The sequence below is a fragment of the Pyrus communis genome, chromosome 11 (assembly GCF_963583255.1).
Source record: "Pyrus communis chromosome 11, drPyrComm1.1, whole genome shotgun sequence".
Lineage (NCBI taxonomy): Eukaryota > Viridiplantae > Streptophyta > Magnoliopsida > Rosales > Rosaceae > Pyrus > Pyrus communis.
In genome coordinates, this window is record NC_084813.1 from 56,484 (window position 1) to 69,254 (window position 12,771).

Consider the following 12,771-nt stretch of genomic DNA (forward strand, 5'->3'; position numbering starts at 1 on the left):
GTGTATACCCGACTATCCCATCCGACTGCTTAAATTAATTCGGCAACTATTTAGTATGAAAGAACATCAAATGGTCAGGTTCATACTATTAGTCTTGTCCGACCTCTTATACGACGTGCCAAACGACGCCAGAGACTATGCAGCTGTTTCCATCATCCCTTTTCTTTTGCGCCAATACAACGAAGCATTTGCATTGAGTGGAATTCCTATCAAACTTCAAATTTCAAGCTCTTTATTGTAAAATAATAAGAAATTTATTTCCCTCCCTCCTCCCTCCTTATGAATCACTGTCGAAGAATGTTTTATATCTAAATTCTAATGGGTCGAATGAATATACAAATAAATTCTATCTCACAAGGGTAAAACCGTAAAACTATCCCCCACGAGAAATCAAATCTACCCCTAAGTTTCCCCTTCATCAACAAAAATCATTCGTATTTATTATAGTGGTTGATCCTTCCCCACTTATTACATGTTCAAAATTAAATCAAAATCATTTATAAGCCCCATATAAACCAATCCCACTTGACAACACCTCTCCGCCTTCTTCGCCAAACTGATAATGCTCATATACTTCGAGTAAGAGCTCCCTGCACGGCACAACCGCCCCAAGCTTGATGCAAGCCAAAAACGCGCCAGAAAGATTGCGGTGAAGGCTGTACGCCTCATCAGGTGGTGGAGTCACCCTGTGCCTCAGCATGGTTGCCCCAAGGTTTGAAACGCTCTGAGTGACGTTGGATGCGCGGAAGTCGTACCCACCAGGCTTGGCAAATGGCAATCCCACAACAAACCCAGCTTGAACATGCGTTTCTAACATTATTTCTGATTCCGTCCCTGAGATGAATCCAAGTCTCCTAGACATTTCAAGGACTGTATCTCTATCACCATTTGCACAGGCAAGAACCTGATCACATATGCAATGTGTTAACTTTTGAAGTTTGTGTATTTTGTATATTGTTGTCGTACAAGGAACAGAAACATGATACAAATATATAGAGGAGTTTGAGTGAGTTGCAAACTACACTCAACACTCAAGACTCTAACCTAGAACTTCCTTGAATCAAGCTAAGAAGTCGACATAGGAAACATAATTAAGCTCCTTGAATTAAGGAGCTGCCAATCAGCTGTCAACCAGCTGCCAACAAGCTGCCAACAAGATAAGACATTTATACAACTAGATAAAACACTACTAGGGTTGACACAAACCCTATTAGCTGCCAACAAGCTGCCAACAAGATAAGACATTTATACAACTAGATAAAGCACTACTAGGGTTGACACAAACCCTATTACACAGATAGGACTTTCAATACTCCCCCTCAAGCTGGATCCAGGAGGTTGATGGATCCAAGCTTGTCGAGAAGCCGCTGAAACTGAGGTGATGCTAAAGGTTTAGTGAATAGGTCTGCGAGTTGATCGTAGCTCTTGACAAAATGAGTTTTGATGACCTGTGATTGTACCTGTGCACGGACATAGTGACAATCAACTTCGATGTGCTTGGTTCTCTCGTGGAAGACGGGGTTGGACGCAATGTGCATTGCCGCTTGGTTATCACAGAAAAGAGACATGGACTGAGTAGTAGAGACACCTAAGTCGCACAGCAAACCTTTTAGCCATATTAGTTCACAGGCAGTAGATGCCATGGCGCGATATTCAGCCTCAGTGCTGGATCGAGCAACTACGGCTTGCTTTTTACTTTTCCAGGTAACAAGATTGCCTCCCACAAATGTGCAATACCCCGTTGTAGACTTACGATCAATAGAGTTACCAGCCCAATCAGCATCATAATAACCTGTGATCTCAGTGCTCTCATTCTTTTTCATGATGATGCCACGACCTATTGAACCTTTGAGATACCGAAGTAGTCTCTTGACAAGGTTAAAATGCTCCATGGTGGGAGAGTGCATAAATTGGCTAGCAATGCTTACTGAATAGGCTATGTCAGGCCTTGTAATAGTCAAGTAGATCAGCTTACCCACAAGACGCTGATAATAGCTGATGTTGGGCAGTGGTTGTCCTTCCAAGCTAAGTTTGAGTTTCGTGTCAAGAGGTGTATTGACAGGTTTAGCATCACTCATGTTTGCTTCCTTGAGAAGGTCCAGAACATATTTCCGTTGGCTGAGAAAGAAACCCTTGGGAGAGGTAGCCATTTCGATGCCAAGAAAATATCTGAGTATGCCAAGATCTTTGATGGCAAAACGTTGTTGCAGTGAATGCTTGAGCTTAGTTATTTCATCCATGTTATCTCCTGTGATGATTAAATCATCGACATAGACAAGAACGACCAGTTTCCCAGCAGTGCCCGTGCGTACGAACAATGAAGAGTCTGCATTGCTTCTTTTAAAACCAACCGTTGTGAGGACTGAACTTAGCTTGGCATACCAAGCTCTTGGTGACTGTTTAAGACCATAAATTGATTTGTGCAATCTGCACACAAGATCAGGTTCATGACTTTGAGGATGGCCTGGGGGTAACCTCATGAAGACTTCTTCTTCAAGCTCACCATGTAAGAAGGCGTTCTTTACGTCCATTTGAAACATAGGCCATCCTTTGTTAACAGCAACTGAAAGTAGTACTCTTACAGAGTTCATCTTTGCAACAGGGGCGAATGTTTCTTTGTAGTCCACATCAAATGTTTGAGTAAAGCCACGAGCCACCAATCTTGCCTTGTGTCTTTCTATGGATCCATCTGAGTTGAATTTAACCTTGTATATCCACCTGCAACCTACTGTCTTCTTTCCCTTAGGCAGTGTCTCAATGCTCCAGGTTTTGTGTTGATCAAGGGCATTCAGTTCATCTTGCATGGCTTGCTGCCAAACTGGTGATTGATTTGCTTCTTGGAATGACTGAGGCTCAACATGTTCAGATATAGTACACAGGAAAGCAGTGTGTTTAGGAGACATTTTGTGATAGGACACGTAGTGAGACAGTGGATGTCTTGGTTTGTAAGTGACAAAGTCTTGCAGTCTTGCTGGAGGATGTCTTTCACGAGTAGGATTGCGTCGAGGTGCAGTCGATTGCAACTCGTAGGATGATTCCTCAGGAGCAATACTGTGGATTGATTCAGAATTGTTGGTATCATTACTTGAGGCTTGGTTGTCATTTTCAGTAGGGACATTTGTGTGATGAACAGGCACCATTGCATCAGGTACTTCAGTGGCAAGGATTTCAGTTCTTGGCAATGGAAACAAATCCAAGTAATTCTCCCCCTCACTTGAACTATCCAGAGCTTGGCTGTAATAAGGGTTAGTTTCATGAAATCTGACATCCTTGGAAACAATTAACCTCTTAAGTTGTGGATTGTAACATTTGTATCCCTTTTGTGTGGATGAGTAACCAAGGAAAATGCATTTGGTTGCTCTCGGGTCAAGTTTGTCTCGATGCAAGGACTGAACATGGACAAAACAAATGCATCCAAAGACTTTAAGGTGTGACAAGTCTATTTTCCTGTTCTTTACAATTTCCATTGGTGATTTGAACCCCAAAACCCTGCTAGGTAACCTGTTGATCAGATAAGTGGCTGCCATAACACTTTGAGACCAAAAACGTTTAGGTACATTCATTTGAAACATCAATGACCTAGTTTTTTCAAGGAGATCTCGATTTTTTCTCTCGGCAATACCATTTTGTTGAGGTGTGCCAACACAACTAGTTTGATGCATGATGCCATTATTGCTCAAATATTGAGTCATGACTTGGGACATGTATTCGGTGCCATTATCAGACCTTAGTGTTTTGATTTGAGAGGAAAAATGGTTTTTAACAAGACTATGAAAGTCTTTAAACACTTCCATCACTTCACTCTTTGATTTTAACAAATATAACCAAGTTGCTCTTGAATAGTCATCAACAAAGGTTATGAAATATTTGTAACCATCAAAAGACTCACTAGTTGGTCCCCATACATCCGAGTGTACAAGTTCAAAAAGATGAAAAACTCTAGACAAAGATGAACGAAGGGGTAGCTTTGTTGCCTTTGACATGTGGCAAGTTTCACAATGAATTTGTTCTTTGTCTAAATCTGGAAACAATGTGGACAAAACATGTTGAGATGGGTGTGCTAATCGCTGGTGCCACAAAAACTGGTCTTGAATGGAGACATGTACGGGTATGGACTTTGCTTGTAATCCACTGGGAGAGCTTTTCGAGATGTAATAGAGACCATCTAGGTAAAATCCTTCACCAATCTTCCTCTTGGTGACAAGATCCTGAAAAATGACATTTTCTGGTGAAAAAATGGCTAAGCAGTTTAAGGAATTTGTGATTTTCCCTACTGAGAGAAGTTGGAATGGAAACGAAGGCACGTATAAGGCCATGGACTCTATTTGATCAGATATCAAGTGAATTTTTCCCTTGCCTACAATCCTAGCACCTTCACCATTAGCTACAGACACATGTGATGGTTTATGAAGTTTCTCGAATTTATGGAATTTTGACACTTGATTAGTCATGTGATCTGTGGCACCTGAATCTACAACCCAAAAATCATACAACTCATTCATTTTAAGAGCAGTTTTGAAAGCATTCATGATACCTTTCATGCCTTGTTGAGGTAAGTGATCAGCATCAGCCAGGAAACCAGCAAACTTGCCAAGCAATGCCGAGGTACTTCCATCTTCATGTTCAGCAGCTCGATCTTCCCTACCCTTCTTTTGATGGAGATAGGCTGCGAACTCATTTATAAGAGTAGCAGGATTTGCAGTGAACTGTTTGTATGGATCAGAACTGTTGAAAGATGAAGATGATGAAATGTTGGCACGAGGATGTGCTCGACTTGTCTTCTGCGTGGTTTTGTCCTTCATGAAATCTGGCTTAAGTTCTGGATGGAGAATCCAGCACTTATCTCTCACATGCCCGATGTTGTCACAGTGTAGGCACTTTAGATGGGGGTTTTTTCCTTTGTATCTTTTTTCATTTGTCAGATATGCCCTAGCTTCAGTCACAATGGTTTTTGTACCATTGTTCATGACTTTTCTTCTTACTTCCTCACGTTGGATGGTTGCACAAATGCTAGTGAAGGATGGTAGCTCAGGATTCATGAGGATATGGCTTCTCAAATCCTCATAGTCTGAGCTCAGACTAGACAGCAATTGAAATATCTTATCTTCTTCAGCTCTTTTAAGAAGCACCGTGGGATCAATGGTGTGAGGTCTATAGACATCCAGCTCATTCCACATGCTTCTTAGAGAGCCAAGATGTTGAACAAAGGTTTTACCTTCTTGTTGAACGCTGGAGATATCCTTCTTGAGTTGAAAAATGCGGGCAGAATTATTTTGATTACCATACATCTCCTTCACTGTTGTCCAGAGAGTGAGTGACGATTCGGAATAGCTGAAGATCTCAGCAATCTTCCTTTCCATGGAATTAAGCAGCCATGACATGACCAGCTGATCTTTGCAAAGCCACCCTCCATATTCAGGAGAAGTGACTCCAGGAGCAGGAAAACTGCCATCGATGAAACCCAGTTTGGATCTTCCACCTAGTGCGAGACTAACCGCTCTTGCCCACGGTAAATAGTTGAACTCATTCAGTAACACTGAACTGAGTCGTTGATTTGGATTGATATCCATTTCAGAGATGTGAGTGGAAGGAGAAGCAATGATGCTCTCTTCCTCCGAATGCTCATCAGCCATAGTTTTGCTAAAGAGAAATCACAGCGTAAGATATTCAAAGACAGGCTTCAGAGGGATGCCTGCTCTGATACCATGTTAACTTTTGAAGTTTGTGTATTTTGTATATTGTTGTCGTACAAGGAACAGAAACATGATACAAATATATAGAGGAGTTTGAGTGAGTTGCAAACTACACTCAACACTCAAGACTCTAACCTAGAACTTCCTTGAATCAAGCTAAGAAGTCGACATAGGAAACATAATTAAGCTCCTTGAATTAAGGAGCTGCCAATCAGCTGTCAACCAGCTGCCAACAAGCTGCCAACAAGATAAGACATTTATACAACTAGATAAAACACTACTAGGGTTGACACAAACCCTATTAGCTGCCAACAAGCTGCCAACAAGATAAGACATTTATACAACTAGATAAAGCACTACTAGGGTTGACACAAACCCTATTACACAGATAGGACTTTCAATACAATGCAAAGTCCTCAGCAACTTGCAGCTCAGTCTAAAAAGTTTTAAACATCAAACAAATAACTAATACTCAACCACAAAACTCAGTTAAATATAAAGAGAAAGGAGATTTCACCATTCTTAGATAGTCATCAACAAAACTCTTGGGGTAATCCCTAGCTGCTCCAAAGTCTATCAGATTGATTTCTTAGCCTCCTCGTACAAGAAATAACTCCAATTAGGATCAGTCTGCATTCCATAAGGCACAATTAAAGCAAGATGAGCTGCGAGCCTAAAACTAGGAAGAATGCATGACTTGCCAACTCTCAGAATGTTAATTCCTATAAGCGTAGTGCAGAAAAAAAAAATATAAAACAGAAACCATACAATAAAGTTCAAATGATGAATAACAGTGGATCAGTTGTCCAGCAAAATGGATATCCCAGAATTTTGATATGTTAAATGCACTGAAGATTTAAGTCCTTTATACATAGGAACTGGACTAGACCAAAGGTGTCGCTTAACTTGACCCCCACTCCACGGAAATTAGCTACCTTAAATCTGCAGTTGGAGATTAAAACTCAGCATACGTGATAAAAAGGGTCCTGTTAAGGATTACTAATGTACTAGCTTCAAAACTGGGGCCCATCGCCAAAACCCTACAATCTTTAGGGGCACAAAGCACTAGCAATTGCTACATAAGTACCTTCGGGTTTCAAACCCAAGACCAAATGGTGCAAACCTATTCCTCAACCACTCCCATTGAGCCTCCGTTGGTCCCTTTACTAATTTCTTTTCCAACGGAAGCAATCATAAATCATTGCCAGACTCGTCTTTCTTCTAAAGCTCTTGTTGTTGCTTAATATTTGTGTCATCTTCAGCCCACCATAATCGTAGTAAACACTTATGTTGTGCTACATCAACTTTACTGGCTACTGCCGCTAAATAATATTGTTACCCTAGGTCCCTGACAAATGAACTTAGTTGGTGGGATTGCTTGTAGGAGACATACTTTAAGATGACTAGTAAAATGAAAAAGCCTTGTGCATTGGATAGAAGTCAATTTCATCGTTGAGAGTAAGTTATTCTTAAGGTTGAGCAAAGTGAATGCTTATAAAAGTAATGTAAGAAAAACAAAGTAAAGATTAAAATAAAACACTATATATGCTTGCATAGGTGAAGAGATAACACAGAACATGCCTGCATGGAACGAAAAACAAATAACTCCTTCAAAGTGAGCTCTAGAAACTTTCTGCCAACATAGTCGCGAGTTTCCTGGTTTAAGAGTGCCACTTTGTCAATAGGTATTCCTGCAGCATGAGAAAGCAATATCATGTTCACATCAACATTAATCCTCTATTGATGATACAACCAACGCTACATTGAAAGCTCCATAAAAAGATAACTGCTTTTAATGATAACAATAGAAAAAACCTAGAAAAGATAGCTAAGTTAAGTGACATATACCACAGAAAAAAAAAAAATCATTAAAACTGGTTAATTACTTAGGAAAACTAATGAAAAGGGCTTGAAAACTTTGAGTTTTAACGATAAGGACAAAACAAAGGGTAAAGTGAATAGTACCAGAATTGACTTTTTAATGTAAAAATATGGTTTTTCGTTAAAGTAAACAATACCAGGAGCTTTTTGTTAAAGTTCCCTAATTACTTTTAATCATTACCATTTTATGCTTTCTTCAAATTGCAGCAATGCAACTTTCTAACATATAAAATTCTTAATCCCTGTAACTTAAGATCGAAAGGAACTTTCTAACCAAAAGCAAATGGGTTTAATGGAAATGTTGCAACTCATTTCCAAAAGTTACAACTGTCCGTAATTACTTTCATTTACGATAGAAGGTGACTTATGCATATGGAGCTTGAAAAGAATATGACATCACACAATTAGTAGCTTGCTTTTCAATATCATCCCTTGATTCATAAGCTTAGTTTAGCTACACACACAATTTTGATAGAAATTCCCAATGCTGCCACCACTAGTAGAAAACAAAAGGTGGTCTCTCGATCAGCATTTGTGTGCCACAACACGTTGTACTGTTCAATATTACAACAAATCTTGAAATAAACATTGTTTCTTCAAGTAAGAGTGTTCGAAGATTAACTAACTAACCAGCTCTGCATTTTGGTCCATGAGAAAGTCCCAAAACAAAACAAAACAGTTGGGAATCAGTTCTGTAAATGCTAATCAGAGAAATTGCCCCCAAGCAACAACATAAAATTTTCAGAGTAAAAAAACACTATATCATAGTTTAAACAAAGGAATAGCATAATTGGCAAAGTTTACTTGCCCGAAACAAGTTCTGTAGTTAAGACTCTTTTGCTCGAGATATCATCCACTACGAATGGAACATAAAATCCTTGTGCATTGGATAGCAAGTCACGAAACCGTTTTTAACTTTGTGCCTCCAACGCATAGTCACATTCAGGGGATAATTCTTCTTTTGCCACCTACAAAGGATTTAGGAAGAATATAAGCATGAATTTTGAACATTTAAGACATTTTATCATCTTCTGAGTTTGAAATCATAATCCACAATTCAATGTCATCCAGATACATTCCATATGGAATCAAGTTCCAACTTCATGAGCACAAGGGAATGATCAATGAGGATTAGATACACATCCATAAGAAATAAAAAGTATAAAGCCAAATGTGTAAGTGGAGCAATTAGAAAAATTAAACTTACCTACAATATTCCTAATATACCATGTGAATCATACAGATGAAATGGCCAAGGGCATACAAAATAAAAATACCTTCATAGCTCTTTCAAGATAAAGTCCCTTGGGGATTTGATTTGTATAATCTAGAAGAAGTTTGACGTTGTCAATGTCACTTTCAATGCTATCAGCAACACCGGGGTACTGAATTTTCATTGCAACATCCATACCATCCTTTGTGACAGCTCGATGAACCTAAAAATGTTATAGATGGTAACATAAACAGTCTGAACAATGTATATTACATGACAGTTTCAATTACAGAAATCTATCAAGAGATGGAGAAGTTCCTGTCTGATTGTGATTGTATTCTTAAGCAAAGAGATGGCATTACAAGTACATTGATGCCACCATGCAAAGTTGTACATATACACATACAGTGGGTAGGTAGGCGTGCATGACTGCGTGTAACAAGTAACAGGAAACAAGCAGTGTGTGTAACAAGTAACAAGTAACAAGAAACAAGCAATGTCTGTCGCTGTCACCTGGCCTATACCTGCAGACGCCAAAGGTACATAATCAAAACTAATAAGCTTAGATTGCCAGTCAGGTCCTAGTTCAGCATCCAAAACTTGATTAAGCTGTTTCCTGGGCATGACATCTGGACCTTGACGGACAATATCAAGAGCTGCCAAGATCTAGAAGAAAATGAATATAGCAAAGACATTAAGAAACTGAAAACATGCAATACATTGTAATGCGTATGAATTTTATTCAAAAAAGAGAGAAGTAGAATGTTACAGGAGCAGGGACGAGGGACTCGTCTTGTATACTGAGCATCTGTCCCAATTTGAGGGCAGCTCCACGCATTCTACAGAGTGCGAGAGCCAAACGTTCTGCATTTTGGAGGGACAAAAATGGAGAAAGTGGAGATTGCTTGTCTGATGAGGTTGGCGTACCATAAACGAACCTCTTGGTAGACTCCTGAATGGTTCCCCACGCGAGCCCAGTTCCGAGACCACAAACCTTTTTAAATTATCAATCACAATCGCAAATCACATACATATTCATGATATCATTCATAAGGAAACTAAAAAGGAGAAGAGTAGAGACCCGAGTGCTCTGGAGAAGGGGGTGGAAGGAACTCGTCTCTCTCTGGGCTTCCGCCTCTGCAATGGCTGCGGCGACGGCTGAGGTTGTGGCTCTTGTTCCACCAAATTCTCCTTCTTGGCGGAATCAAGGACGTCCACTGTGGTGGATTGATGTTCTTCTTGTTGTTGCACTGGTTGCTGCAACTGTTGTTGATTGTGTTCTTCTTGTTCATGCTCCGCCGCAGGAGCGGACGAAGGTGAAAGAGGAGGTGGTGCTGCTTCAACTTCAACTTGTTTATGTGTGAAGTGTACGACGGAATTTTGGCCTGTGGTATTCGTATTGGTATTGGAATTGAAGTCATTAGTACCAACGGGGTTGTTGGTGAATTGGGAGAGGGTGCCTTTGGTGAGGCCGGAGAGGTCGGTGGCGGACACCACGGCTTTCTTGATCAGGGCTTCCAAATCGCCATTTTTGACGCTCAGCAAAGTGGGAGATCGCTTCGCCAACTCCTTGGCGACTAGAGACACCCCTTTCACCATTCTCACTGTTATGATCTTGCATTTGGCCTATTAGTGAATCCTTGGATCACTATGAAATAGTAGTTAAATAATGGGGTCAGATTGTACTAGAGTAAGGACTAGATTCTAATAGTTTTGTTAATTGTGGGTCTTAGTTTTAATTGAGTTGTCTGTTATGCCATATGGCACTCACGCGAATGTAATGGCTGGCTTGTGGTTTAAAAGCCTCAGCTAGTGGATTTGAAAGCATATATGAAATACAATTAGAATTTCCCTTCTTCTTGTTGTGTAATTCCTTTCCTCAGTACCCACCATTACCACACAGTGAAGGTTGTAGGTAGGTATTGGCTTGGGTTATATCATTGGTATCACCCTTCGATTCTGGTATCCCTTTGTATATGCCCCGTCCCACCACCACGACCCGCATCTCCGCCATGGAATCTCGTGTTGCTGCCATCGAAAACACCTTAGTCAACCTTCCCACTCAGTTCGCTGAAGCCATTGATCATGCTTTTGAAACTCGATTGTTTGTGCATTTCGAGCAATTTCATCGTGAGCAAGCCGCTTATGACAGCGGCGAGGGTTCTGCTCCTCCTTTCACCGATCTTCCTCCACCTCGTGACATGGACCGAATCCAGGATCTGCGCAGTCCGGTCACCCCTGGCAGTGCTACGGTCAAGCTAGCGTGGTCTTCGCACATCGAATTTTCCCGATTTGGTGATGGTGACGATTTGTTAGCCTGGATCTATAAGGCTGAACAATTTTTTGTTTATTATGGCATTCCCAATTCTCAACGCGTGGTCACAGCTTCATTCCACCTCGAGACGGAGATTCTTCAATGGCATAGATGGATGGATTGTTCCACTACTACTCCCTATTGGGAGGACTTCACTCAGGCCTTGTGTAAGGAATTTGGTCCTTCCGAGTTTGAAGATAGTGCTGAGGCACTCTTCAAACTTCGCCAAACAGGTACCCTGCGTAATTATATAGCTGAATTTCACAAACTTGCTAATCGTACTTGTGATGTTGGTCCTCTCTTGTTAAAGAGTTGTTTCCTTGGTGGTCTTAAACGAGAATTAAAGTATGATGTGAAATTGTTGAAGCCTCATTCTGTTCATGATGTTATTGCCATAACAGTTCAGTTAGGTACTAAGTTTCAAGAGCTTAAAGGCGGCATCACTAAACCATCACCCACAGTCCCTAAACACCAACCCAACACTACATCAGCCATCACTCCTTATGTTCCTCGGGTCCAAAATTACCCTGTTAAGAAGCTTTCTCCAACTGAAATTCAATTAGAATGGGACAAGGGCGAATGTTGGTTTTGCACTGACAAATAGGTTCCAGGTCATAATTGTGGGTTGAAGCAATTGCTTATGCTTGATGTTGCTGACCATGAGGAGCTTGATGAGTTCACCTCGGACTCACCTCCTGAAGTTCATCACATGGAACTTAGTGAGTGTGCGTTTTATGGGACCACTGCCACTCCGAAGGCTCAAACTATGAAAGTGCAGGGCACTATCCATGGTCATTCTGTGAGGATTCTGTTAGACTCCGGCAGCACATATAACTTTGTTAACGCTCGATTGTTAAAACAATGAGTCAACTGGTTCATCCTACTAAGACATTTGATGTCATGATTGCCAATAGTGGTAAGGTTAAGAGTTCAGGTTGTTGGAGGTCCAGTGCATTGTCCTTAGGGGGTTATGATTGCAGTGTTGACTTGCATTCATTGCCTCTCGGGGGTTATGATTTAGTTCTAGGGGTTCAGTGGCTCTCTTCCATTAGTCCTGTATTATGGGATTTCCACCACTTGACTATGGAATTCACGAAGAACAATTAGCAATACAAATTGTTTCATTCGGCGACTTCACCCTCTATTATCCAAGAAGTATCCTTACAGCATCTTGAGAAAGAAGTTGCTAATTCCAACTTAGGCCTTTTGTTGTATTCTATGGAGACACAACCGATGCTTGTTAATGACTTTGAGTTGTCCCCAGCTCAATCTACACAACTGAACAAACTATTGGCTGACTTTGAGTCCCTCTTTGTGTTACCATCTCAACTTCCACCCTCTCGCTCACATGATCACCACATTCCATTGCTGCCCAATGCCAAACCACCTAATATACGACCCTATCACTAGGGGCCTCTTGCAAAGAATGAAATTGAACGAGTTGTCAAGGATTTATTGGATGTCGGCTTTATCCAACACAGTCATAGTCCTTTTTCCTTTCTCGTACTTCTTGTCTAGAAGAAAAAGGGCACTTGACGTATATGTATTGATTATAGGGAGCTTAATGCTCTTGCTATCAAAGACAAATATCCAATTCCTCTGATTGATGATCTCTTGGATGAACTTTGTGGTGCCACCTATTTTTCAAAGTTAGATATTCGCTCCGGTTA

General features: G+C 40.7%; 1 pseudogene; it reads right to left on the reverse strand.

The window, feature by feature from the left end:
• Positions 1–282: 282 nt before the first annotated feature.
• Positions 283–10,386, reverse strand: LOC137749233 (protein ABC transporter 1, mitochondrial-like; annotated as a pseudogene).
• Positions 10,387–12,771: the final 2,385 nt, after the last annotated feature.